The sequence below is a fragment of the Gavia stellata genome, chromosome 3 (genome assembly GCF_030936135.1).
Source record: "Gavia stellata isolate bGavSte3 chromosome 3, bGavSte3.hap2, whole genome shotgun sequence".
Taxonomy (NCBI): Eukaryota; Metazoa; Chordata; class Aves; order Gaviiformes; family Gaviidae; genus Gavia; species Gavia stellata.
The window spans coordinates 793,138-819,387 of NC_082596.1; the positions used below are offsets into that span (position 1 = coordinate 793,138).

General features: G+C 46.4%; 1 pseudogene; it reads left to right on the top strand.

The window, feature by feature from the left end:
* The first annotated feature begins 400 nt into the window (after positions 1 to 400).
* On the top strand, positions 401 to 8,541 carry LOC104264113 (B-cell receptor-associated protein 31-like; annotated as a pseudogene).
* The last annotated feature ends 17,709 nt before the right edge of the window (positions 8,542 to 26,250 follow it).

A 26,250-nucleotide genomic window follows, 5' to 3' on the forward strand; every position in this document is an offset into this window, starting at 1 on the left:
CTTCAGGGTATTTGCTGAGCTTTGCTGATGTCCAGATAGGGCTCTACATCATTCCAGAGTGTGTGACAGTTTTGCTGGGCTTTGCTGATGCCTGCAAGGGCCCTGCTTCGTGGACTGCCTTTTTGGGGGGGGGGGGGGGGCGCAGAAGAGGGGATTTGCGGGGGGGGCAAGGTGGTTTAGGGTGGTGCAAGGGGATTTGGCGGGGGCCTCCTGTACCTGCAGGTGGGTGTGCTGGTCCAGCAGCTGGTTGTACCCCCGTGTCAGCCCCTCGGCCTGGCATTGCATGGCCTGCACCTTCTTCTCCGCCTGCTCCAGAGCTGTGATGGTCACCCCCAAAACCTACCGACCCCCCCGTAACACCTCAGAGCACCCTCACCACCATCCCCCACCCCAGGCTGCCATGAGCCTGCAGTGGACAGCTGTCGCCACCTTCCTCTATGCCGAGGTCTTCCTCATCCTCCTGCTTTGTAACCCCTTCATCTTGGCTGCCAGGTGGGTTGGAGGGAGGGACTGGGGGTTACCCTGGGGCTGGGGGTGTGTCCCAGCTCTCATCCCTGACCTCCAGTTTTCCCCCAACAGATGGCAGAAGATCTTCAAGTCATGCCTGGTGGGCCTAGCTGTGGCCTATGGCAACACTGTCTTTGTCGTCCTCATCGTCATCCTCGTCCTCCTGCTCTTCAGTAGGTGCTGGGACTCACCTGGGGGATTTGGGCTCAGCTGCCTCGGACCCCCCTTTGCTGATGCCCTGTCCCTGGAGATGCCCTGCGAGAGACCCGTAAGTATGACACACCAGAGCGGGTGGCCCTGCAGAGCAGTTCCAGCACCCTCAAGCACTTCCACAAGAAGCTCTTCTGGCCCAGTGCAATCTCTACCTGGCTGGCTTTGCCCTGCTGCTCTCCTTGTGAACGTGGGGGGCCCAGATGAGCACAGCGGGCCAGGGGAGGCCACGGGGTCCAGCTTACCCTGCCTTGTACAGCCTCCTGTGCTGCTTGGTTGCCCTCATCTTGCAGCAAGCTGTACTGGGTGCCTCCACCGAAGCTTCTGGAAACAGGAAGAAGGTGCTAGCCAGGCCACCCGCCTGGAGGACATGGAGAACAATGAAGCCCTGCAGAAGGTATTGGGGCCGGTGAGGTGCAGGCGAAGGGGTGCCCTGGATGCCTCAGTCCTTGACGTGCCTCTGGTGTCCCCCTGCCCCAGCAGCTGCAGGAGGTGGGGTGTGAGGGAGCACCATGCCACCCTCCCATGACAAGAACACAACCTTCAAGTCCAAGGTGGAGAAGCTGAAGGAGGAGCTGGCGGTCAGCATGCCCAGTATGGGGGGAAACTGGGGGAAGGGGAGGGGGGTACACCGCTCACATACCCCTTCAATGGGGAATCTGTGTTGTCCCCCCTCACTTTTCCCCAAGTCCCAGCCCCCAGCCCTAGGAGCACCATCTGCCTCCCTCTGCCCCACCCAAGTGGCATTGCCTGTTGTCACTATTTGGCAGTGTCCCCCTCCCATCCCTGCCAACCACCTCCCCTGTCCCTGTGGGAAGCAGGACTTAGATGAAGCAGGACATCCTGCCAACGACTGGGTGGCAGCGCCCAATCAGAGCCATTGGGAGTGCTGGAACACACCCCGCCCCCCCCCCCCCCCCCCCCCCCCCCCCCCCCCCCCCGCATGTACAGAGGCAGTAGGATGTGTTGCCACTTCTGACCGCGGCCACCATCTTCCCTCCTGCCTGGAGAAGGGGTACCATTTCTGCTGGGTCTGTCATGGCTGCGGCGGCTCTGGAGCTGTGGAGAGGTGCCAGATAGTGAGCTCAGGCATCCATTGCTGGCAAGGGGGTGCCAGATATTGTCTTCGGCAAAGCTTGGCAAAAGCCCTGGGACAGTCTGGAAGGCAGCAGGGCCCCTTGTGGGCTTTGGCAAGGCCCAGCAAAAGGCACAGGGCACTCTGGAAAGCCGCAGAGCCCTTTGCGGGCTTTGGCAAGGCCCAGCACAAGCCCTGGGGCACTCTGGAAGTCAGCAGGGCCTCCTGCAAGTTTTGGCAAAGCCCAGGAACCCTCTGGAAGGCAGCAGGGCCCCTTGCAGGCTTTTTCAAAGCCTGAGAAAAGCTCCAGGGCATTTTGAAATGTGTAGCAAAGCCAGCTACGGTAGCCAGTGGGGGCCAAACTGTGTAGCAGAGCTGGCTATGGCAGCCAGGGAGGCCAAACTGCATTGTGAAGTCACGTAAGATGGCTGGCGGGTGTCAACCCAGTGTTTCAGCATTCCTGAGCAGGGCATCATGGAAGTGGTGTGTTTCCTCTGCCATAGAGGTGCAGCAGGGTCCTGGAGTGAGGCTGGGCTGGGGTCGCGGCTGGATCGTGATGCTGCCAGGTGTTTCTGATGGGCTGTGGAGATGCTGCAGGAGAGGCTGAGCCCAGAGGAGCTCGGGAGGTGTGGACCAGGGGGGCTTGGGGGTTCATGAGGGGGCTTGGGTATTCCTGAGGGAGTTTTGGTGTCTGTGAGAAGATTTGGGGGCTCTCTGAGGGGCTTTGGGGCTCCATGAGTGGTTTTGGGCGTCTGTGAACATATATTGCAGGATCGTGAGGGGTTTGGGGGGGTCTGTAAGCAGGTTTTGGAGGGATCTTGAGGGGGTTTGAGAGTCTGTGAGGGGTTTGGGGGTCTGTGAACAGATTTGGAGAAACTGTGAGAGGGTTTCGGGCTCCAGTGACCACTTGAAGCGCTGTCTCTGAACCACCACCGCCATCTTGGGGAGGGGTCATTTGGGAGGGGTCATGTGGGGGGTCACTGGGGTCACCAGAGCAAGTACACCCTGAAGGGCTGGTTGTCCACAAAGTCCCCACCAGAGCAGGGAGACCCCAGAGTGCCAGTGGCCTGTGGACAACTCCCCTTGGAGAAGAGGCCAGGGGAGGAGTTTGCTGGGACATTAAACCCCATGGCCTGGTGCCACGGACACCACATGAACATGGCACTGGAAATGCCTTGAAGGTGCTGCAACCCACTCTTCCATCTGTGGTAGGACACGCTGTTGGAGGAGCCACCTACGCTGCTGGAGGAGGAGCTGCAGGAAGCCATGGACTTGCTGCCATGCCCCTGTCTGAGTTGGCTTCGGTGGCCATGCAGCGCTTCTCCTGTCCTGGGTGACCACCACAATGGGTGGAGCCCAAGCCATGGACTAGCTGACCACAGTAGACGTTCTATGGACAATTTATGGATGTTTGAAGGATAATTTCTGCAGACGAAGGGACTGATAGCTGTGTAGCTGTTGCAGGATGGGCAGGAGGTGGTGGCTGGTGCTGTAGCACAGCCTGGGACCGAGTAGGACCCCGCTGTGGGGGGATGCGGGACGCAGATTGTCCTGGCTTTGGCTGGGCTGGAATTAGGCTGTTTCTCATGGCTGCCCTGTGCAGTGCGTGTGTGGGATCAGTAACCACAGCAGGTGTCTGGAAGGTCTCCAGGTCTGCCTGCCTGTCTGCCTGTCCCTGCCTCTGTCTCCCCCCTCCACTTGCCCACCTACCTGTCCGGTTCCCCAAAACTTTTCCTCTTCTGCCAATGCTGCCCTGTACCCCATCACCATTTACATTTTTCCTACATCTGTATCTGGCACCATACCTGCATTTTTCACTTTCTTCCTGTGTTTAATTTTCCCTCATTCTGGCTCCCTCCCCCACTTCTTCTGGTGTCCCTCCTTCCTCCCTCTGTCCTGCTGCCCTGGGGCACTGTGCTTTGAGGATGCTCACTGCCAGGATGTCTCCTGTCCCTGGGTGAATAAACATTTCTCTGTCTCTCCAGTGCATCTCCAGCCCCTGGGCAGGGTCCTGGAGGGTGATGTGGTGCTTTGGGGCTAGGGCTAGGGCCATGGCCCCTGCACCCCAGGGCCTCCAGCTGTGGGGTGTACTGGGGCAGCCCAGCTGGGACCTGTCAGGTGAGGATGGGGCTGGGCTGATGGTTTAAATGGCTGCAGGTGGGAATGGGCTGGGGCAGCCCCAGGTGCAGTGGGTGAGGCTCTTGCTCTGGATGGAGCTCCTCAGGGAAGCCTTGTAGGAGACAAGTGTTGAGGCACCTGCCGCCTGCTCCTGTGTGGGCGAGGGTTGGGCAGCCAGCACTGTGGAGGAGGCAGGGGCAGAAGCCTTGGGGCGGTGAAGGTCTCCTGCTGGCACTAGGAACTGCAGTGAGTCACGTGCCCCCTTGCGTGTGTCTGGGCCCATCCCTCCCATGCTCCTCGAGATCTCTGTCTGCCACCTTGCCTGTCCCTGCCTCCATGTCCCTTTTAGGCTGTCTGGTTCCCCGAAGCTTTTTGCTCTTCTGCCAGGACTGCCCTGTTCCCCATCACCTTCTACATTTCCTTTCTATGCCTCTCCTTTTCTAGCTCCCCACCTGCAATTACTTCATTCTTCCCATACTGTGTTCTTCCCTGTTGCTTGTGCAAATTGCATCTCTAGGTTTCCCACTACCCAGCGACCTGTCTATTGTCAGTGACTCCCTCCGCTCTGCACCCTGTTGCTATTCCAATGTCCTTTCCCTGTGGCTGTCTATCTGGTTCCTTCTCCCAGTATTTAAGTTCTTACCTGTATGGCCAGTACCCCATTGCTTTCTGAATTTTTTTCTCTGTATCTACATTTATCCACTTCCCTCTGTGTTTTTTATTTTTTCCTGCTTGTCCTCTACTTCATCACTTCTTAAATTTTGTTTCAATGTCTTCATTTATTTAGTTTGCTGACCCTATTTTTATTTTTTTTCCTGTCTGTTCTTAATCCCTTTGCTTTTCAAATTTTCTGACTATGTCAACTTTTATCCAGTTTGCTGTCCCTATTTTTTAATTTGTTTTTGTCTGTCCCTTACCCTGTTGCTGTTTAAATTCTCCTTCTATATCTACTTTTATGAAGCTGCCAATCCCTATTTTTAATTGTTCTTTGTCAGTTGTGTACCCTGTTGCTTTTAAAATTTTTATTTAGTTTGCTGTCCCTATTTTTTAATTTTTCCTGCCTGTTATTTTACGCTGTTGCTTTGTCTTTCTATGTCTTCATGTTTGTTGTCCCTATTTTTTATTTCTTTTCTTATTCCCTCTGCTTCTGAAATTTTCTTTTTATTTCTCCTTTTAAGAAGCTCCCTATGCCTACTTTAAAATTCTTTCCTGTCTGTCCCTTACCCCATTGAATCTGTACACCAGCCCCTGTGTCAGGGTGCCAGACCCCATGTCTGTCATCGTGCACTCCCCAGCCTCTGTGTCTGTCTCTGCTGGTCCCAGTTTTTTTCTGCATCTCCATCCTGCACCCCATCCTTCTTTGTCAGTCTCTGTCCCACTTCCTCTCCCTCTTTCTGCTGCCTCTCTTCCTCTCTCCCTGCTGCTTTTTTCTCCATCTTTCTTGGGCACCCTGTTCCCATCTTTCTCTTGCTGTCTTGTTCCCTGCCTCATTACACCTGCTTCCTCATTACACCCCCACTGTCCAGCCAGCTGCCACTTTTCTTTTCTCTTCTTTTCTAGTGTCCTGCACCCTGCTCCTCATTTTTGGTGGCCTCCACCTCTGACCAGCAGCCCATTGCTCCAGGTTCCAGCTGACCAACCGTCCGTTTCCCACTGAACCAATAAGCGTGGCTCTGGGAATGACTGCCAAGGTCTCCCAGAGGTAGGGGGAGTGTCGGGGGCCCTGAGCCCCAGAACAGACTCACTCCTGGGACTTGTTATGTGTGTGACTGAATAAACACTTGCCGTCTCCTTTGCCCTCCTGGCTGCATTTCCACACACACACACCGGGCAAGGGTCTGTGCTGGAGCCCAGGGGAGGAGGTGATGCACTGTGGGGGTTGGGTGATGGTCCCCTGTTCCTGCTGGACTCCAGCTGTGGGCTGGGGCTGGAGGAGCCCCAGGTGCCAGCAGTGAGGCTGATGGTGATGGCCCCTCTCTGTAAAGGGGTGGCTGCTGGTGAAGGGGCTGGTGCTGCCCTGCCCCAGGTAGCCATGGAGGGGCCAGTGTGAACCAAGGGAGAAGCAGAGCAGTCGCTGAGCAGTGCTGGGCTGTGTTTGTACCAGGGGAGAAGGTGAGCAGGGCCATGCGATCTACTGGTGGGTCCTAGGGAAAGCCCTGGCGGGGGGGGGCAGTGGAGTTGGTGTTGGAGGCAGAGTGTGGTGGCAGTGGGTGTTTGGGGATGCCACGCCATTTCAGAAGCCAGCGGTGAGGGCTGCTGGGCAGGAGGGGGCGTGGGGGAGCCATGCTATGTCAGAGCCTGCGGCAGAGGCTGCCCAGGGGAGTAAGGAGACAAGTGGGGTGGACGAGGCAGGGCTGCCCGGAGCAGTGCTGGGGAGCACGGGGCTGCGCTCAGGGCTTAGCAAGGCTTCCAGGTGTGTCAGTGGAGGAGAGGGGAATGATGTCCCTGGAGGGTGAAAAAGCAGGGAAGGCTGCCTTTCACGACATGCCAGGAGCTGTAGTCCTGGGGCAAGGGGTTTCGGGTCAGCCATGCCAGTTCCCAAGGCATGCCAGGAGATGTAGTCTTCTGGCACTCGGCTTCTGGGTGGCCATGCTGTGTTTGCCAGCGTGTGCCAGAAGGTGCAGTTTTTGCGGACGTGGCTGCTGGGCAGCCGCATAGCTCTTGGGCACATGTGGCGTGGCATAGTCCTTGCTACCACTGTGGCCCCTGTGGCGAGGCACAAAGTGTAGTTTTGCTGATGGTTTTGTGTGGTTTCCTGTGGGCTTCCAGCTGCAAACTCTCCCCAACAAGCAGTGCGGCCATGCTTTGAGAGCACACGTGTGGTGGTGTGCTGACCTGCATCTGAATAGTGATACTGCAGCTGGGGTGCCGTGCATCAGAACATGATTTCCGTGCTACCGGCCTGTTTCGAGGGTATATCTGTGTGTTTCCCCCTTGCATGTAATCGACGCCGGGGCAGGAGACAGACAGAGGGGCCAGGACTGGGGCGGGAGATAGACAGCTAGACAGAGTGGCTGGGGCGGGAGACAGACAGACAGGCATGGGGGCTGGGGCCAGGAGACGGGCCCAGGGGTCGGAGCCTGGGGGCCTAGGGGGCAGGGTGGGGGCCTGGAGACAGGCTAGGGGGGGTGGGGCAGAGACCCCCTGAAGACTCTCTCAAGAATTCTAAACCACGTGTGTAAAGACTACACAAATATGTTAATTGTTCCCAGAAATAAGATGAATATGTATAACAATTCCAGGAAACCTAATGCATGTGTATGTGATAGGCCAATATAAGCTGCAAACTAACACTGTTTAGATATGCACACTAGGTGGAATTATCCCCCGTGCATCTGGCACCAAAATGAAGAATGCCTGCTTTCTAACTTACAAACAAGGTGTTAGAGAGTTCTTTTATGACCGACTTTTCCTGTAACATTTTGGCAACCTAGATGGGAACCTGCTCCTGAATCTTGATGGAACTGTGGGATCGTGGTACCTCCAGTCGGCACCGAGGGATTCTTGGGGAGAACCTCTGATCCCCAGACCAAAGAGTTCGGAGCAAGTTTACTGGTAAGATAAAATTTTTAAGGCATTCTTTTCTTACCCTTTTTATCTTTTGGTTTGGTGCCTGCCTATAAGATGGGGCAAAAGCCCCACAGGGTTGGGTTATAAGGGTACCCGAGGGGTTTGAGTCCCCTGCTTGGAACCGGTTTTAGTGGTTTTTGAATCATTGGCTTTGCTTATCGATTTACAGTCTTGTCTTTGTGATCTGATTTTGTTTATCAGCTTGCGGTTTTGTTTTAGTAATTTGATTTTGTATAGCAACTTCCGGTTTTGTTTCTGTGATCTGACCTAGCTAAAATCTAAATCAAGATGAGTTTGGGGCAATCTACGGGTGGTATTTTAAAGAAATCACCACTAGGCTGCATGTTAAAACACTGGAGGCAAGTGGGGGGTCTTTCAGGATGAAATGTGACTCAGGATAATTTAAGTAGTTTAATCAATGGTGGCTGCTATATGAATTGGATGAAGGGGAAAGATGGCCTAAAAATGGTACTTTAAATTATGACACTTTGCTGCAGTTGATGTTTTTGAGGAGGGAAAGAAAATGAGATGAAGTGTTATATGCTGATATGTTCTTTACTCTAAGAAATAATCCAGAGTGGCAAAAAGAATGTGGTCTAAATTTGGCACCTAGTGATCCTTCTGTTTTGGCTTTAGAGAAAGATAAAGGTAGATCTTTGAGAACGTGCTGTTCTGCTTGCAGTATAGAACAGAGGTGTTTGAAACTTAACGAGCAGGAGGAAGATGATACTGATTTGATGATTATACCAGAACGCTGTCTAGGGTCCCAACATAACGAATGTGAGGGATCCAGGGCAGATGACACAAGGAGAGATGGCAGTCAGAGTGGTGCAGCAGGATTGAGTGCAGAGGGATTTAGCCCAATTGCAGGGTGGATAAAGAGCCGGCAGGGAGAAGTTATACAGGCTCCCCTGCGCCAAGCTGTGGGGGATGATGGACCAATAATGATAACAGTTCCCTTTTTGATCACTGACCTTAATAATTGGAAGCTGGCGGCTGGGAATTATAGAGACGATCCAGATAAGGTGGCTAACGCCTTTGAAATGATGATTAAGACATAGGATCCTGATTGGAAAGACATTGAGGCCATTATGCAAGTATTGTTTGATAGTACTGAAAGGGAAATAATTCGCAAAGCAGCTAGGATGCAGGTAGAAGTGCAAGTTGCTTCCAGGAATCTGCAGGGAACGGTGGAAAATCACCTCCCCTCCACAGACCCGAACTGGGATCCAAACGTAGATGGGCATAGACAGCTTTTGACAAAGTATAGGAAATGGATGTTGTTTGGTATTCGAAATGCATTACCAAAAGCTATCGATTGGTCTAAATTATACGAAATTAAACAGGATCAGAAAGAATCCCCCACTGATTTTATGAATAAGCTAAAGGAAGCTGCCTGTAAATATACTACTATTGATCCTGATTCAGAGGAAGGTAGAAATCAGTTAGATCCCCTGTTTATAGGGAAGTCTGCAGATTATATAAGAAGAAAATTACAAAAATTACAAGGAAATGATGTCCATGACTTGGGAAAATTATTAGGTGTGGCTTGGGTTGCATACAGAAACAGGGATAGTCAGAAGGAAAGAACAAACAGCAGCTTAATAGCAGTGTTAGAAAATGCTCAGGGTAGGAAAAAAGGATTATACCAAAGAAGGGGATGAGGGCAATCTCCCAGGGACTTTTTGTGGGCTAGACCCCATTTGGGAAGGAATCAATGTGCCAACTGCAAAAAGGAGGGGCATTGGAAGTGGGAGTGCCCCTTCCGGAAATGAAATTCCTCTCCGAACCCTCTATTTCTCAATCAATGAAGATTGAAGGGGACTGAATGAGTCTCTCCCAGCAGACCCTCTGGTTAAAGCAAAGCTGGGAAATGAGAAAATCGAATTTTTGGTGGACACAGGAACTACTTACTCTGTTTTAAACACACTAGAAGGAAAATTAAGTACTAAAAGCATAAATGTTATTGGTGCAACTGGGATTCGTGAAACTCTGCCATTCTTTAAACCTCTACGAATGAAATTAGGAAAACAATGGCTCACCCACCAGTTTTTATACTTGGCAAATTCTCCAAAACCATTATGGGGGAGGGATTTACTTGAAAAACTAGATGCAGAAATTAAATTTAAGGGAGGTAAAATAGAGATTTTAATTCCAGAAGCTAAATATGTTGAGGTGGCAGCCTTGTTGTTACAGGATATAGATCCCAAGAAGGAAAAGATACCTCAAGAAGTGAAAGATGCCGTGATTCCCTTGGCATGGGCTGCAGAGATCCCAGGGAGGTCTAAGAGAGCAGAACCAGTAAGAATTTACCTTAAACCTGAATCATCACCGGTAAGAATTAAACAATATCCTTTAAAGTTAGAGGCCAGAATTGGATTAGTGCCAATAATTCAAAGATTTTTAAAATAGAAGTTATTGGTAGAATGTGAGTCTAAATATAACACCCCTATTTTGCCAATCAAAAAGCTGAATGGAAGAGATTATTGACTCGTTCAGGATTTAAGGGCAATAAACCAGATAGCTCAGGACATTCATCCTGTAGTAGCAAACCCATATACTTTATTAACAGCCCTCACTGGAGAACACAGTTGATTCACTGTTTTAGATTTAAAAGATGCCTTTTTCTGCATTCCCCTGGATGGTGAAAGTCAAGAGCTTTTTGCTTTTGAATGGGAAAATCTGGAAACAGGCAGGAAAACACAATATACTTGGACAGTTTTGCTGCAAGGCTTTAAAAATAGCCCAATGATTTTTGGAAACCAATTAGCAAAGGAATTAGAGATTTGGAGAAAAGAAAATAATCAAGGGATCATATTGCAATACATGGATGATATTTTGATTGCAGCAGAAACCAAAGAACAATGTCTCTCTTGGACGATAAGTCTTCCGAACTTCTTGGGACTCAGTGGATAACAAGTGTCAAAAGAAAAGGCTCAAATAGCCCAAGAGACAGTTACATACCTGCGATTTGAAATTTTGAAAGGCCACAGGCAGCTGGGATATGAGTGGAAGAAAGCCATCTGCCGGCTTCCCAAACCTAGGACAACTAGAGAATTGCGAGCCTTTCTGGGAATGGTGGGGTGGTGTCACCTGTGGATTGCTAGTAATGGACCGTTGGTGAGGCCTCTATATGAGCTGTTAAAAGATACTCTCAATGGATATCTTGATTGGACTGACAATAGTAGAGCTGCGTTTAAGCAGCTAAAGCAAGCTCTGGTGGAGGCACCTGCTCTTGGATTACCAGACTTTACAAAGCCTTTCAAACTCTTCACTTACGAAAGAAAAGGAGTGGCCCTTGGGGTTTTAACACAGTTTCTCGGGACGCAATTGTGGGCAGTTGCATACTTTTCTAAGCAACTGGATAACGTAAGCCAGGGTGGGCCAGGCTGTCTCAGAGCAATAGCAGCAATGATGCTCTTAATTCAAGAAGCCCTCAAGTTCACCCTAGGGCAGAAAATTACTGTATATGTTCCTCATATGGTAATTACTCTGTTAGAAGAGAAAGGTGGACACTGGTTAGCCCCCAGCCGCACTGAAATACCAAGTGGTGTTATTGGAACAGGATGACGTTCATCTTAAAACCACTTCTATTGTTAATCCTGCTGTTTTTCTCTCAACTGATCGGGCAAAGGGAACACTGGAGCATGACTGCTTACAGACCATCGAAGAAGTTTACTCCAGCCAACCCAACGTCAAAGACACCCCAATAGAGTATCCAGACTGGGAACCTTACACGGACGGCAGCAGCTTCATTTGAAATGGGAAACGAATGTCAGGATATGCAGTAACCACTGTTAATCAGGTAATAGAGTCTCGAGCTCTACTTTCAACGACTTCAGCCCAGAAAGCTGAATTGATAGCTCTCACAAGAGCACTGGACTTAAGTGAAAGAAATAGGGTCAACATATGGACAGATTCCAAATATGCCTTTGGGGTAATACATGCTCAGGGGGCTATTTGGAAGGAAAGAGGACTTTTATTGGCTCAAGGGACTACAATTAAACATGCCTCTCAAATTCAAGAATTACTGGACAGTGTTCAGAAGCCAGCAGCAGTAGCAATTATGCATTGCAAAGCACACCAAACAGGCAAAACTACTCCAGAATTGGGTAATCAATTGGCAGATAAAACTGCAAGGGAGGCTGCAGAGAAAGGCATCCTAGCACTGATCCCAGAAAAGGAGATAGTGTTACCAGGTATCCCACCAAAATATGATGATAAGGGTAATGAAATAATAACTAAGTTACAAGCTAAGGAACAAGTAAATGGATGGGTTGTTATGCTTATGGGACTAGTAATTGTTCCACCCTCACTGACGGGGGAAATTGCTAGAAGGGAACATAATAAGGTACATTGGGGAACAGAAAATTTAGTGAAACATCTTCAGAAAACTGTGATAAGTAGAGCAATGGTGGAAATTATTCGATCCATCACAGAAAAGTGCGAAACTTGCCTTAAAAATAACCCGAAGACAAGTAACAAGTTAGTGTTTTGGATTAACCAAAGGGGGAAACTCTCCTGGAGATTATTGGCAAATAGACTTTACTGAACTACTTAGAAGGGAAGGATATCGATACATTTTGGTATTGGCTGACACATTTACCGGATGGCCCGAGGCTTTCCCTTGTTGCACCAATAAGGCACGCGAAGTAATCAAAATTCTATTAAAAGAAATAATACCCTGATTTGGTACACCTTTAGGAATGTCATCAGGTAATGGGCCACATTTCATTGCTAAGGTTGTGAAACAGTTAAGTAAAGCTTTATCTATAACCTAGGACTATCACGCATCCCATTGGCCACCATCAAGTGGCAAGGTGGAACGAATGAATTACACTCTTAAGCAGCAGCTTGTGAAAATTTGTCAGGAAACCTCAATGAGTTGGGTACAGGCGTTACCTTTAGCATTATTAAGAATTAGAACTCGGCCTCATGGGAAAGGCAATTTGAGTCCATTCGAGTTGTTATATGGATGACCCTATGGGGCTCCACACGTGCCATGTGCCAACCACGTAACAGGGGAAATAAACCTTAAGAATTACTTAATAAACCTAGGAGAAACCTTATGGGGACTCCAAAAATATGTGGCAACAAGCAGACCTCTGGGACTTGATGTACCTCTGCACTTGTTCCAACCCGAGATTGGGTTTACATCAAGTCATGGAATACAGAACCATGGATGGAAAAGTGGAAAGGACCATTCCAGATCCTGCTAACTACCTATACAGCTGTAAAAGTCTGGGGTAAGGGTCAATGGATCTGATCCACTATTCAAGAGTCAAGAAAGCTCCAGCACCATGGAAGTCCGAAGAGCAGTCTCCTTTGAAACTCAAAAGATTAAAGTAACAATAATGGTGTTTTTAATATTGGATCAAGTAGCCTCACCCCACACCTCTAAGACTTTAAGCTTACCTAGGGAGAAAAGGAACATAAGAGAGATGGAACGGTGTGATGAAAATACCCATATACAATGGGTAAAGAAAGTCTCACTGGCAATAAACGCAAGTGAATGTTGAATATGCACTAAACTTCTAGAGCACAGCACTGCAAAGAGAATTCCATTAATTGGCATTCCAGTCCCTTTTAATACTACATGGAATGATCTCTGGGACAGGCCTGATGAGCGTTTTGTAGAAAATAATGTTGACTTGCAGACTGGGGAAATAGAGATCCCCAGGTTAACAGAAAAGATAAAATGTGTGATAGATAACAAAACTAATCTTCCAGGCAATTTCTCGGTAGGAACTTGCCCACAATGTGCTTGGCTTTTCCAACTTCAACTACAAAAAGGGCAAAAGAAATACAGGGGAAAATATTGGAAAATTTGGAAAGGAACTGGATGGTATTGGTTATGCAGGGAAAAAAAGTGAGAAAGGTGCTACCACCCTGATGAGCATGTGTATATTGGGAGTAGTCCTCCCAAGATTTTAAGTAGTAACTCAGCTTTTTGGGACTGGATGGATAAGATTGCCTATGGGAAAACAGAAAAGAAGTTTAAACAACCCATTAATAAAAGACCGACAGCATTCCTCTCTTTAGTTAGGTGGCTTATTCCCGTGTTAGGATAGTGAATTAGAGAAAGCTATAGTAAACATATCGGGTATAATGGAAGAAATTGGAAATGCCACCTTTGATGCAGTAAAAACTCCACAGAAAGAAGTTACAGAGGTATCCAAGATTACCCTCCAGAATAGAATGGCCTTAGATATGATGTTGGCCTCACATGGAGGGGTGTGTGCAGTTGTAAATTGTAATTGCTGTACCTATGTTGATGAAACAAGAAGAATCAATGCAGATTTAGGTTTCATTAAATAACAACTTGGTATCCTACAGAAAATACAGAGAGATGATACTTCGTGGGGATTTACTGAAATTTGGGACAAACTGACTTCCTTGTTACCTGATTGGAGATGGCTAAAGAACCTATTTATCATTATAGTAGTGATAATTTGTGTTTGTGTTTTAACATGTGAAAGATGGTGTTTGGAATGTAAGAATATGTATTTGAACTATGGATTAAAGGGATCCATAATTTCAAGAAAAGGGGGGAGTTGATAACATATGGAACATGTCTTGAAATAATAGGTAGTTAGCTGATGCTCTTGACAGATACAATGTGAGCAACTGCCAAAATAGCCAAGGACAGTAGATATTGTGTACAGGGGAAAGAGGAGCTTAAAGATAAAAACTGGTAAAGAACTGGTTCTCAAGGCTAGAGATTGGGCATAATGAGATGAGAAGGAACTGCACAGGCGCAAGAAGAAAGTTCAACTAGCGGACACTAGAAAACAATCCCCAGAGACCCTCGAAGACCACCTCAAGAATTCTAAACTGCATGCGTAAAGACTATGCAAATAGGTTATTTAGTTCCCGGAAAAAAAGACGAATATGTATAACAATTCCAGGAAACCTAATGCATGTGTATGTAATAGGCCAATATAAGCTGCAAACTAACACTGTTTAGATATGCAGACTAGGTGGAATTTCCCGCCGCCCCCCCCCCCCCCCCCCCCCCCCCCGGTGCATCTGGTGCCACAATAAAGAATGCCTGCTTTCTAACCTACAAACAAGTGTTAGAGAGATTTTTAAGACTGACTATTCCAGTAACAACACTTCCTTATGTCCATCTGTCCTTCCTCCTGCTTTTCTCCTCCATTTTGCCCCTCCGTCCTGCTGAGTTTGGGCACAGAGCCTTGGAGGTTGGTGGGGGGACCACTGCTCGTGACGGGCTGGGCATCGGTCGGGTAGTGGTGAGCATGTGTTTTCATTTGCATCACTTGTTTGTTTTTTTTTTAATTTGTTTTTAATTATTAAACTTTTTTGTATCAACCCACGAGAGTGTCTCTCATGTTTACCTTTCCAATTCTCCCCCCATCCCAGCTGTATGGTGCTTAGTTGCCAGCCAGGGTTAAACCATGACGCCGTTTCTACTTTTATGAAGCTGCCTATTGTTATTTTTTAAGTTTTTTAAATTTTTAAAAATACCTTAAAATACTTTAAATAGTTAAATATTTTTAAAACCTGCGGCGTACCTGGCTGCTTTTAAAATTTTCTTTCTATGTCTACTTTCATCCAGTTCACTGTCTTTATTTTGTAATGTATTCTTCTCTTTTCTGTGCCCTGTCGCTTCTAAGGTTCCTTTCTATTTCTCCGTTTACTGTCACTATTTTTTTTCATTTTTCTTGTCTGTCCTGTGCCCAATCCCTTTTAAAATTTTCCTTCTACGTCTACTTTTATCAAGCTGCTTATCACTGTTTATTAATTCTTTCCTGGCTATCTTGTACCCTGACCCTTTTACATTTTCTTTCTAATTCTACATCTACTTTAACCTATTTGCTGTCTTTATCACGTCTTTATTTCCTTAATCACCATGGCTTTTTAACTTTTCTGTCTACTTTTATCCCGTTCGTGGTCTTTGTTTGCCTACCTTTACTTTTTTTTTTAATTCTTTCTTGTTTTTCCTAACGCCATCGCTTTTTAAAGGGTTTTTTCTACATCTCTTTTAGTTCGCTGTTCCACTTTTTTTAATACTTCATTTATTTCCCTAATCCCCCTCACTTTTTAAATGTTCTTCCTATGCCTACTTTTATTCCCCTTGCTGGCTGTTTTTCAGTATTGCTTCTCTTTGTTCTGTGCCATCGCTTTTTAGGCTTTCTTTCTACATCTTCGGTTTAGTTCACCATTGCTATTTTTAAATTTTTTCCTCATTTCCTTAGTCTGCGTTGCTTTCAAAATTTCCTACTTTTATCTCGTTTGCTGTCTTTAGTGTTCAATTATTTTTTCTTGGCTTTCCTTAGTGCCATCGCTGTTTAGAATTTGTCTCCATGTCTCCGTTTTAGTTCGCCGTCCCCATTTAAAAATTTTTTCCTTATTTCTTTAATCCCCGCTGCTTTTAAAATGTTCTGTCTACTTTTATCCCGTTCGCTGTCTTTATTGCGCTGTCTTTTATTTTTTAGTTATTTCTTATCTCTCCTTAGTGCCGTCGCTTTTAAAATTTTCTTACAACCTCTGTTGTAGTTCCCTGTCGCTAGTGAATTTTTTCCCTTTTTTTCCCCCACTAATTGCCATTGCTTTTTAAATGCAGTTTCTATGCCTACTCTTCTTCCCTTCGATATCTTTATTTTTCATTATTTCTTGTCTGTCTTCAGTGCCATAGCCTTTTAAATTTTCTTTCTACTTCTCCATTTTAGTTCAGTGTCGCTATGATTCCATTTTTTCCTTATTTCCTTAATCCCTGTTGCTTTTACAGTTTTCTGTCTAATTTTATCCCGGTTGCTGTCTCTCTTTTTTAGTTATTACTTATCTGTCCTTAGTGCCGGCGCTATACAAATTTTCTTTCTACGTCAGTTTCAGTTCGCTGTCCCTATTTTTAAATGTTTTTCCATTCATTTCCGTAATCGCCATCGCTTTTTAAATTTTCTACTTTCACCCCGTTTGTTGTCTTTATTTTGCTGTCTTTTCTTTTAATTTTTTTCTTCTCTCTCGCTGGTGCCCTTGCTTTTTAAGGCTCTTTTCCTACATCTCTCTTAGTTTATTGTCCCTGTATTTTATTTTTTCCCTTTATTTCCCTAATCCCCCTCGCTTTTTTAACGTAATTTCTATGCCTACTTGTATTCCCTTTGTTATCTTTATTTTTAATTATTCTTGTCTTTCCTCAGTCCCGTTGCTTTTTAGATTTTCTTTCTATGTCTCCGGTTTAGTTCACCGTCCCTATTTTAACATTTTTTCGTTCTTCAGTCCCCATTGCTTTTAAGATTTTTCTCTCTAAGTTTATCCCGTTTACTGTCTTTATTTTTTAATTATTTCTTCTCTTTCCTTAGTGCTGCCGCTTTTTACAATTTCTGTCTGTCTTTGTTTAGTTTGCCGTTGCTACTTTTTTAATGCTTTCCTCTCTTAGTCCCTTGGCTTTGAAAGTTTTGCTTCTATGTATACTTTTATCTAGTTTGGGTTTTTTTTTTACATTTTCTCCTGTTTGTCCTCTACCCAGTTGTTTTTGAAATTTTCTTTCTATGTCTTCCTCTGTCAAGCTTCCTATCCTTATTTTTCAGTAGTTTTCAGTATGTTGTGTACCCTGTTGCTTTTTCAATTTACTTTGTATGTGTCTCTCCCTCTTTGTCATCCTTTCCAGGTCTTGCAGCCTGCGCTTCACTTTGTAAATTTTATTCATATGCCTCTGTTTATTTCGATCACTGTCTCTATTTTTTTTATTTTTTTCCCCTCTCTTAATCCCTTGGCTTTTAAAATTTTGTTTCTATATACACCGGTAATCTAGTTTGCTGTCCCTGTCTTGAGTTCTCTGCTGGCTGTCCTGTACCTCTTCGCATTTTCATGTTGCCTTCCATGTCTGCTTTTATCGAGCTCCCTATCCCTATTTTTTAATTCTTTCCTGCCTGTTGTGTACCCCGTCACTTTTGAATGTTTCTTTCTTGCTCGTCTTTTATCCGGTTTGCTCTCCCTATTTTTTGGTTTGGTTTTTTTTCTGTTTTCCTTACCCTGTCACTTCTTAAATTTTCTTTTTATGTCTCCATTTATCTAGTTCCCTTTCCCTTGTTTTTAGTTCTTTCCTGTCGTATACCATGCTGCTTTTAAAATTTTATTTCTGTGATTCCATTTACCTGGTTCACTGGCTTGTTTTCTTCTTTCCTGCATTTCCTGTAGCCCATCGCTTTTTCTTTACTCTTTCAAATCTCCCTCTACAGAGCTCCCTTTGACAATTTTTAAAATTTCCTGCCTCTCTGTCCTGTTCCTTTCTATTTCTCCCTCGATCTGTCTTACATGCTCCGATTTTTATTTCTTGCCCATGTTTATCGCTTTTTAATTTCTCTTTCTTTGACTGCCTCTCTCCGGCTTCCTGTCCATATTTTTTTTTTTTTTAAATTCCTTCTGCTTTGTTCCCCTGTTGCAGTTTTCTCTCTGTCTCCCTCTATCCAGTTTCCGACCGTGGAAAAAATCCCCCTCCTTTGTCTCTCTGTCCCTCTCTGCTGTTCCCGTCGTCCTGCTCGGTCCCTTCCATCTTTCAGCCCTGCTCCCTCCCCCTGTTATTTATTGCTCCATCTCCCCATCCTCCTCCTCAATGCCCTCCATTTCTCATTCTCATCTCTCTCTCTCTCCATCCTTGTGCGGCTCCCTGTCCCTCTTTTTTTTGTTCCCAGCATCCCATTTTCTGGCTCCCTGTCCCACACCTCTTCTCTACCGCCCTCTGTCCTCCTTCCTGCTTGCCTCTTCCCTCTTTTCCTTCTGTCCTGCTGCCTTGGGGCACCGAGCCTTGGAGCCAGCTCACTACCGGGATTCCTAATGTGCATTAAGGAATAAACTTTTCCTGCCTCTTCTGTGCCCCTGTGTGTGTTTGCAGAGCTCGTGGCTGTGGACAGGTGCTGGGGAGGGGGGCATGTGCTGGGGGCTTTGGCAGGGGCCCCTGTTGCCAATGGGCTCCAGCTGGGCCTGGAGCTGGGGCAGCCCCAGGTGTGGCCAGTGAGGCTGAGGATGGGGCTGGCCCTGCTGTGTGAAGGGGCTCTAGCTGTAAAGGGGGCTGCCAGGGCACGCCTGCCTGAGGGAGCTGACAAAGGGGAGCTGGCTGAGGAGGAGGGAACCCAAGGGGGCCTTGCAGGCAGGTGCCTCCAGCAAGGCACAGCCAGTCCCTGCAGCCACGAAGGGGCCCACGAAGCCATCCCTGACAGAACGCACCACCAGCATGCAGTGCTGGGAGCTCGGTGCCTCCATCGGCTGCATGGGTGAGCCGCTGGGAAGCCTGGAGGTAGAAGAGCATTGAGGTGCCTGCCGCTGAGGCAGAGAGAAAAGCGTTGGGGCGGTGAAGGTCTCCTGCCAGTGCCCAGAGCTGTGGTGAGTCATGCGTTCTCTTGTGTGCGGCCCGGTCCATCTCTGCTGCCCTTTCCCAGTTCTCTGCCTGACCTCCCTGCCTGTCCCTGCTTCTGTCTCCCTGTCTGCCGGCCCACCTACCTTGTCCAGCTCCCCAAAACTTGTTACTCTTCTGCCAACTCTGCCCTGTACCACTTCACCTATCCAGTTTTTTTTTTCTCTGTTTTCCTTTCTCGGCTCCTTCTCCCTACTTCTTCGTGTTTTGCTGTGTTCCTTCTACCCCATTGCATTTTATTTTCTTTTTCTGTGTTTCCCTCTCTCCAACACCCTGTCCCTATTTTTTAATTCCTCTCACTCTCCTGTGCCTCCTAACCCTCAGTTACTTCCTTAATGGTTACCACTGCGTAACCTGCTTTCTGTGTTCTGTTCCACATAAAGCTGCTACCATCTACGAACAGGTCCCAGTCTGCATTTTCCATTGGCATATCTTTCACATCTACTCTGCTAGAATACGTCTGTTCCATTGTTTGCAAACACTTGCGAGTTAATTCTTCTCTACCAGGATCAATAGTTAGAAAGGTTGCTGGATTCAGGATCATGATTACTTTCAGCTCCACGTCGTCTCGTTCCAAAAGAATAGCTTGGTATTTCAGCAACCAGTGTCCTCCTTTTTGTTCTAGCACTGCTGTAACTGCATGGGGTACAAATTCAGTTAGCTCTTGTCTCTGTGTCAATTTTTGGGCTTCTTGGATCAGTAGTACTGTAGCCACCACTGCTTGGAGGCATGCTGGCCATCCTTTGCTAACATTGTCTAATTGTTTTGAAAAATGCCCCACAGGTCTTTTTGATGATCCCAGACTCTGGGCAAATACCCCTAAGGCAATATGCAGTCTTTCATGTACAAGTAATTCAAATGGCTTTTCCAAATTCAGAAGGCCTAGAGCTGGAGCGCTCACTAAGGCCTGTTTCACTTTTGTAGATGCATCTCTGCACTCCTGAGTCCAATCGTCCAATCAGGGAGGTTTCCTTTCCCTTGTACAGCTTTAGACAGGGGTATGGCAGTGAATCCAAAATTCATTTTCCACAGGCGACACCATCCGGCCGTTCTGAGAAATGCTCTGAGCTCTTGTTTCGATTTGGGTTCTGGGATTTGACAAATAGCCTCTTTCCTTTGAGTTCCAAGACTACGCTAAGCCTGGGGAATTGTGAACCCCAAATATGTTACTTCCTGCTGGGCGATCTGTGCCTTTTTCCAGGACACTTTGTACCCTGCCAGCCCCAAAAAGTTTAGAAGGTCTATTGTCATTTGTATGGAATCCTCCTTGTTACTTGTTGCTAGCAGTATGTCACCTACGTACTGCAGCAAGGTGATATTTTTCATGCGTCTTCTGCCAGTCTTCTAATTCTTTGGCTAATTGATTTCCAAAGATTGTAGGGCTATTCTTAAATCCTTGCAGTAATACTGTCCAGCACAATTGAGTTTTTCTACTGGTCTTTAGGGCTTTCCCATTCGAAAGCGAACAGTTTATGACTCTCAGTTGCTAGCGGAAGGCAAAAGAACACATCTTTCAGATCCAATACAGTAAACCATTTGTCTGTTTCCTTCAGGGTGGTCAAGAGAGTATATGGGTTTGCCAGTAGTGGGTGGATGTCCTGCACGATTTGATTTATAGCCCTTAAGCCCTGAACCAATCTATACTCTTCTGAATGTGGCTTTTTAATTAGTAAGATCAGGGTGTTGTATTCTGATTGGCATTCTTTTAATAACCCCAAATTTACGAATTGTTCTATTAATGGTTCTAATCCTTTTCTTGCTTCTAATTTAATTGGATATTGTTTCCATCTTACCGGTCTGGCGTCTGGTTTCAACTGGATGATTACTGGTTCTGCTGCTTGGATTGTCCTGGTGTTCCTGAAGCCCATAGTGGAGGTGTTACAGCCTTTTCAACTTCTTCTGGTATCTCCTATAACTCAGCTTCCTTCTGTAACATAAAAACTTGGGCATCCAAAACTTTATTTTCAGGAATATGGATTTGGACTTTTCCTTTATAAAAAGTAATTTGTGCATTCAATTTACTTAATAGATATTGTCCTAATAGCGATATAGGGCAATCCGGAATATAGAGGAATTAATGGGTTAACACCCTTTTCCCAAGTCCAAACTTCAAAGGCTGGAAAAACGGATGATTTTCTTTCCACCCTGTGGCACCAACAATTGACATGCTTTGACTACTCAAATTACCCTTGCATGTATTCAATACTGAATAAGTAGCCCCTGTATCTACTAAAAATTTTACTTTCTCATTCCCCAACCTTACTATAACCAGGGGTTCTGTTGAGGAGGGTTCCGACTCTGCTCCTGGTCCCCCCTGAATCTGAATCTAATGTCATCATGTTATCAGCCTGCCTCGGCATTTCCTCACGGCCCTGTCGACTTAAATGTGGACACTCCCTTTTCCAGTGTCCTTTGTGCTTACAGAAAGCACACTGATCTTTCTCCAATGGTATTCCAGCCCTTTGTGCTCCACCAAGGGAAACCTTCTTCCACATCGGAACTATCCGAATCACTATTTCTTTGTTCCCTTTCCCTTCAGCTCACCCCCCTTTCGACCTGCGCTGCCATATCCTGCTCATTTCTCCTTGCTCCATTACCCCGTCTTGGTCCAAACAACATCTCGATGTCCTCCTCTTCTTCCCATTTCTCTTTTTATTTGTTGCATCACCTGCTGATGCTACACGCTGAACAACAATGCTTAGGTCCTTTCTTATTTTCTGCCTCTAATGCTAATACACCACTTGCATTCACTTGCAATCAAACCACACTCCTTACGTATATCAATTATCCCATAATGCAAAGAACAAATTCACATATGACATCTCATCCCATTTTCCTTCGTGTCTACAAAACAACGACAATTGCAACACAGTATTGTAGTTTATACTTCTGTTTTTAGGCCATTTCTCCTGATCATCCAGAGTATACAAGGACCACCAATAATTGCAATAGTCTACCAACTTTTTCTGAGTGAGGGGGTCACCCCCAAACTTGCTCCAATGTTTTAATATACAACCCAAGGGCACTTAAGAATTCCACTAAATATATCCCATTCTGATATTTAAAATCCACTAAACCACATTTCTTTCTGATCTCCCAATCATTCCTTAAAGCAAAAACCCCCAAATCTACATATGGAATCTCATCCCATTTATCAGTTCTTCTACAAAACATCAACTGCAGAATAGTATTATAGGTTAAAGATCCATTTTCAGGACATTCTTTGCCATCTTCTAATCGAAATTGTGGCCACCACTGATTACAATATCTTTTCAATTTATCCGTAGTCATGGGGATCCCCCCCAAATTTATTCCAAAATTTCAGGATGCATCCTAGAGGGGAACAAGCGGGTGGTTCCTGAGAAGCAGTTAAACCCATTTCGGTACTGAAAATCAAACCAGTGTTTCCACACTAATCTTTAATATTGCCTACGCTCAATAAACCAGAAACCAGACCAGAGTGTGGAAACAAAACTTTCTCTAATGCGCTACCCCTTAGTGCCTTATATAGGGTGAAATATTCTTTGTTGCGCAACTTTCCTAATGTGGTCTTACAAAAGGTAAATATTTCCCAGGATTATACAAAGTTACCACACACCTGTACCCAAACCAAAATCCGGACTCCGGGTGTCCTCGTGGTAGCATACAGATTACACAATAGTGCACTTCCAGTACCACTACCTCAACAACGTGCACTTAATTCAGATACGACTTCCTTGTAAGCAGCCACTACCAGTACTTATAACCAATGTCATTACTCTCCCAGGTAGCCATCGCAGAAACTCACCCGACCAGGGAATTGGAGGGCCTCCCCGAAAATACTCCTGTGCGCATTGGAGTCCTTACGATTCGTCTGGTCTGTCAAGACTCTGGAGAGCTTGTCCCATCTGGGTTGCCAAATTCTGCTACCGAAAATCATAATCAAGAAAACTCTCCAAACCAAATGACAGTTTAGAAAGTCGACATTGGTTTATTGCAGTGCTGGGCGCATGGGGGATTTCCCCTCCTAGCATGCACACCGGGTTGAAGTAATGACAAGTATTTATAACACTTAACAAAGTTAGTTGCACCTACTGGTTGCACCCCTTAACTAACCTAGTGGTTAGTACCTTTCTTACTTCATCTTAAAGATACAGTTCTCTTTTAATTCACTACACATGCCCAGAGAGTAGGGGGCTTATTTGGGTTGGAGGCGTTTTCTAGCTAGGAGGTGTGATTTTCACATTATAATGAAGCAGGTCAGCATCGGGACACTATTTTGGCACTGTATTCTATTTGCCTAGAATTAGTCCTTGTGTTAGTCCTTGTTGTTAGTTAGTAGAGAGAGTTTTTATCTTTAATATGTCTAAATACCAGGTGCGTTCATTACAAACTATGTTCTTTACATTCTTTCCATTCCTTTCACCCATTTTTGACCTTGTGTTTCAAGATGTTCTATAACAGGAGGAGAGAAGGAGAAAGAAGCGTCCGAACTGTCAAAGTCTAGAGTGAGGGCTGCGATGAGTTCCAGGCCCTCGGGGCCCTGTCACCCCTCTTCTGTGTCCTGGTCCCTGGTCCCTCTCCTTCCCGTGCTGCTGTGATGATTTTTTTTTTTTTCCCCCTGCTTCCCTGTACCTCTTCTCTCTATTTTTCTGTCCTGCTTCTTCTTCCTCTGTCTTGTTCTGCCGGTCCCTTTTCTTCTTCTCTCTGTGCTTTTGTCCTGCTCCCTCTCCCTCTTTTTTTTTTTTTTTTTTCATCCTCTGTCTCTGTCCTGCAGCCCAGCTCTGTTGTTTGCTTTTCCATCTCTGTGTCCTGATCTCTGTCTGTCTCTCTTTTTCCCTAGAATTTCTCTGGCTTGTTTCCTGGTGTTCTTTTCCTCTCTGTGCCTGTATGTGCCGTTCCGTGTCCCTGCCCTCCTATCTTTCACCCTCTTTCCTTTTCTTTCTCTCTCCCCCACTTTGCCTTTCTCATTGTTGCTGTTTTTTCTCATTCTGCATCTCATTGTCCCTGTCCTTCTTCCTGTTAATCTCTTACTCTCTCTGAGCCTTTGGGCGGCTCCCTGGTCCTCTTATTTATTGCTTCACCTCTCTGTCCCGCTCGCTGTCCCTGTTTTTTCTCTCGTTCCATTTCTCTTTCATTCTCTCTGTTGCTCTCATTGAATCTTTGTCCCAGTGTCCTGTTCCCTGTCGCTCTCTCTTTTGCGGTATCCCACTTCCTGTGCCTCACCTTTTTTCTCTGTCCTTCTTCTTGTCTTTCCTTGTTCCTCTGGCCTACTACTCATTGGTGTCTTTTTTTTTTTTTTTTCTTTCTCTGAGTCTCTGCCTTGGTCCTGTCACTCTCCTCCTCTCTCTGTCTCTAATGTTTCTTTCTCCGTCTCTGCCCCACTCCTTGTCTCTTCTGTTATTCTCTCTGTCCTCCCCCTAACTTTTTGCCTGTATATCTCCATACCACTGCCTATCCCATTGTTCCTCACTGCATCTCCCTGTCCAGCTCTCTGTCCCGTTATTCCCCTTTGTCCTGCTCCTGGGCCTTTGTTCTCATGCTGCAGTCTGTCAGACCACCTTCAATAATGGCACGGTCTACACAGCAGCAGGGCTGCTGGCGCCGAGTGGGATTCACCTTTCTCAATGGGGAAAGAGGGTCTTTCCTCATGGGCTAGTGGGGCTCGTTGACAGAGCTTTAAACTAGACTTGAAGGGGGAAGCGAGTAATGTCAGGCTTGCTCGTGACAAGCTGTGGGATGACACGCCAAGGCTAGAGGGACAGGGTGCTAGCGAGGGCCCTCAGTCTCTTCTTCTGAGACATGCTAGGCATGCCAAGGTCACTGAAGAAGGAAGGGGAGGAGGTGCTCCAGATGCCAGAGCAGAACTTCCCCTGCAGCCTGTGGTGAAGACCATGGTGATGCAGGTTGTCCCCCTGCAGCCCATGGAGGTCCACGGTGGAGCAGACATAGACCTGCAGTACGTGGAGGACCTGATGCCGGAGCATGTGCATGTGCCTGAATGAACCTGTGACCCAGTGGAGAGGAACCCGTGCTGGAGCAGGTTTTCTGGCAGGACCTTTGGCCCCATGGCCCTGTGGGAGGGACCTCATACGGGAGCAGAAGAAGAGCATGAGCAAGAAGGAGCAACAGAGACAAGATCTGATGAATTGACTGCTAGCCCCGCTTCCTGTTCCCCGCTGTTTCTTGGGGGGAGGAGGTAGAGAAGTCAGGAGTGAAGGTGAGCCCAGGAAACAAGAGAGGCACAGGGGGAAGGTGTTTTTCAGATTTATTTCTCATTATCCTGTTATGATTTTGATTGACAATAAATTAATTTCCCAAAGTCGAGTGTGTTTTGCTTGTGACAATGATTCGTGAGTGATCTCTCTTTGTCCTTATCTTGACCCACAAGCTTTTTTGTTATATTTTGTCTCCCTGTCTTGTTGAGGATAGAGCGGATTGGTGGGCATCCAGTGGCCAGCCAAGGTCAGCCCACCACAGTTTCCTTTTATCAGCCTCCCTGTCCCTATTTTTTAATTCTTGCATATGTTTCTTGAACCCAGTAGGCTTTTAAATTTTCTTGATACCTTTCCCTCTTCATGTCACCCTGACCTAATTTTAATTTATTGCCTGTGTTTCTTGTACCCTATCGCTTTTCAAATTTTCTTTTTATGTCTCCCTCTATGCAGCTCTGTGTACCTATTTTTTTGTTGTCCATGATTCTTGTATCATGTTGCTTTCAAAATTTTCTTTCTATGTCTCTCTCTATCCATCTCCCTGTCTCTAATTCTGAATTATTCCCTCTCTGTCCTGTACTCCATCACTTTTTACATTTTCTTTCTACATCTCCCTCTTTCTATCCCCCGTCCCTATTTTTTAGTTCTTGACTATGTTTCTTGTACCCTGTCGCTTTTTGAAATTTTCTTTCTACATCTATCTCTATCTTGCTCCCTGTTTCTATTTTTTTATTTCTTGACAATATTTCTTCCCCCCCATCACTTTAGAATTTTTCCCCATCCCTTGTCTTGTCTCTGTCTTGTTGTCCTGCTGGTCCCTTCTGCCTCTGTCTCCTGCTCCCTGTCTCTCTTACTTATTCCTCCATCTCTCTGTCCCTGTTTTTTTGCTCAGTCTCCCCTCTCTCTACAGCGTTGTTCTGGTCCCCATCCCTCTCTTTTTCCCAGCATCCCATTTTCTGGCTCACACCTCTTCTCTATGTCCCTCTGTCCTCCCTCCTGCTTTTCTCTTGCCTTTTTTTCTCTCTGTCCCGCTGAGTTTGGGCACTGAGCCTTGTAGCCAACTCACTGCTGGGATTTCTTATATGCATTGATGATTAAACTTTTCCTGCCTCCTTGGTGCCCCTGGATGTGTTTGCAGCCCCTGGGTGCAGAGCTTGTGGCTGTGGACAGGTGCAGGGGAGGGGGTGATGTGATGGGGGGCT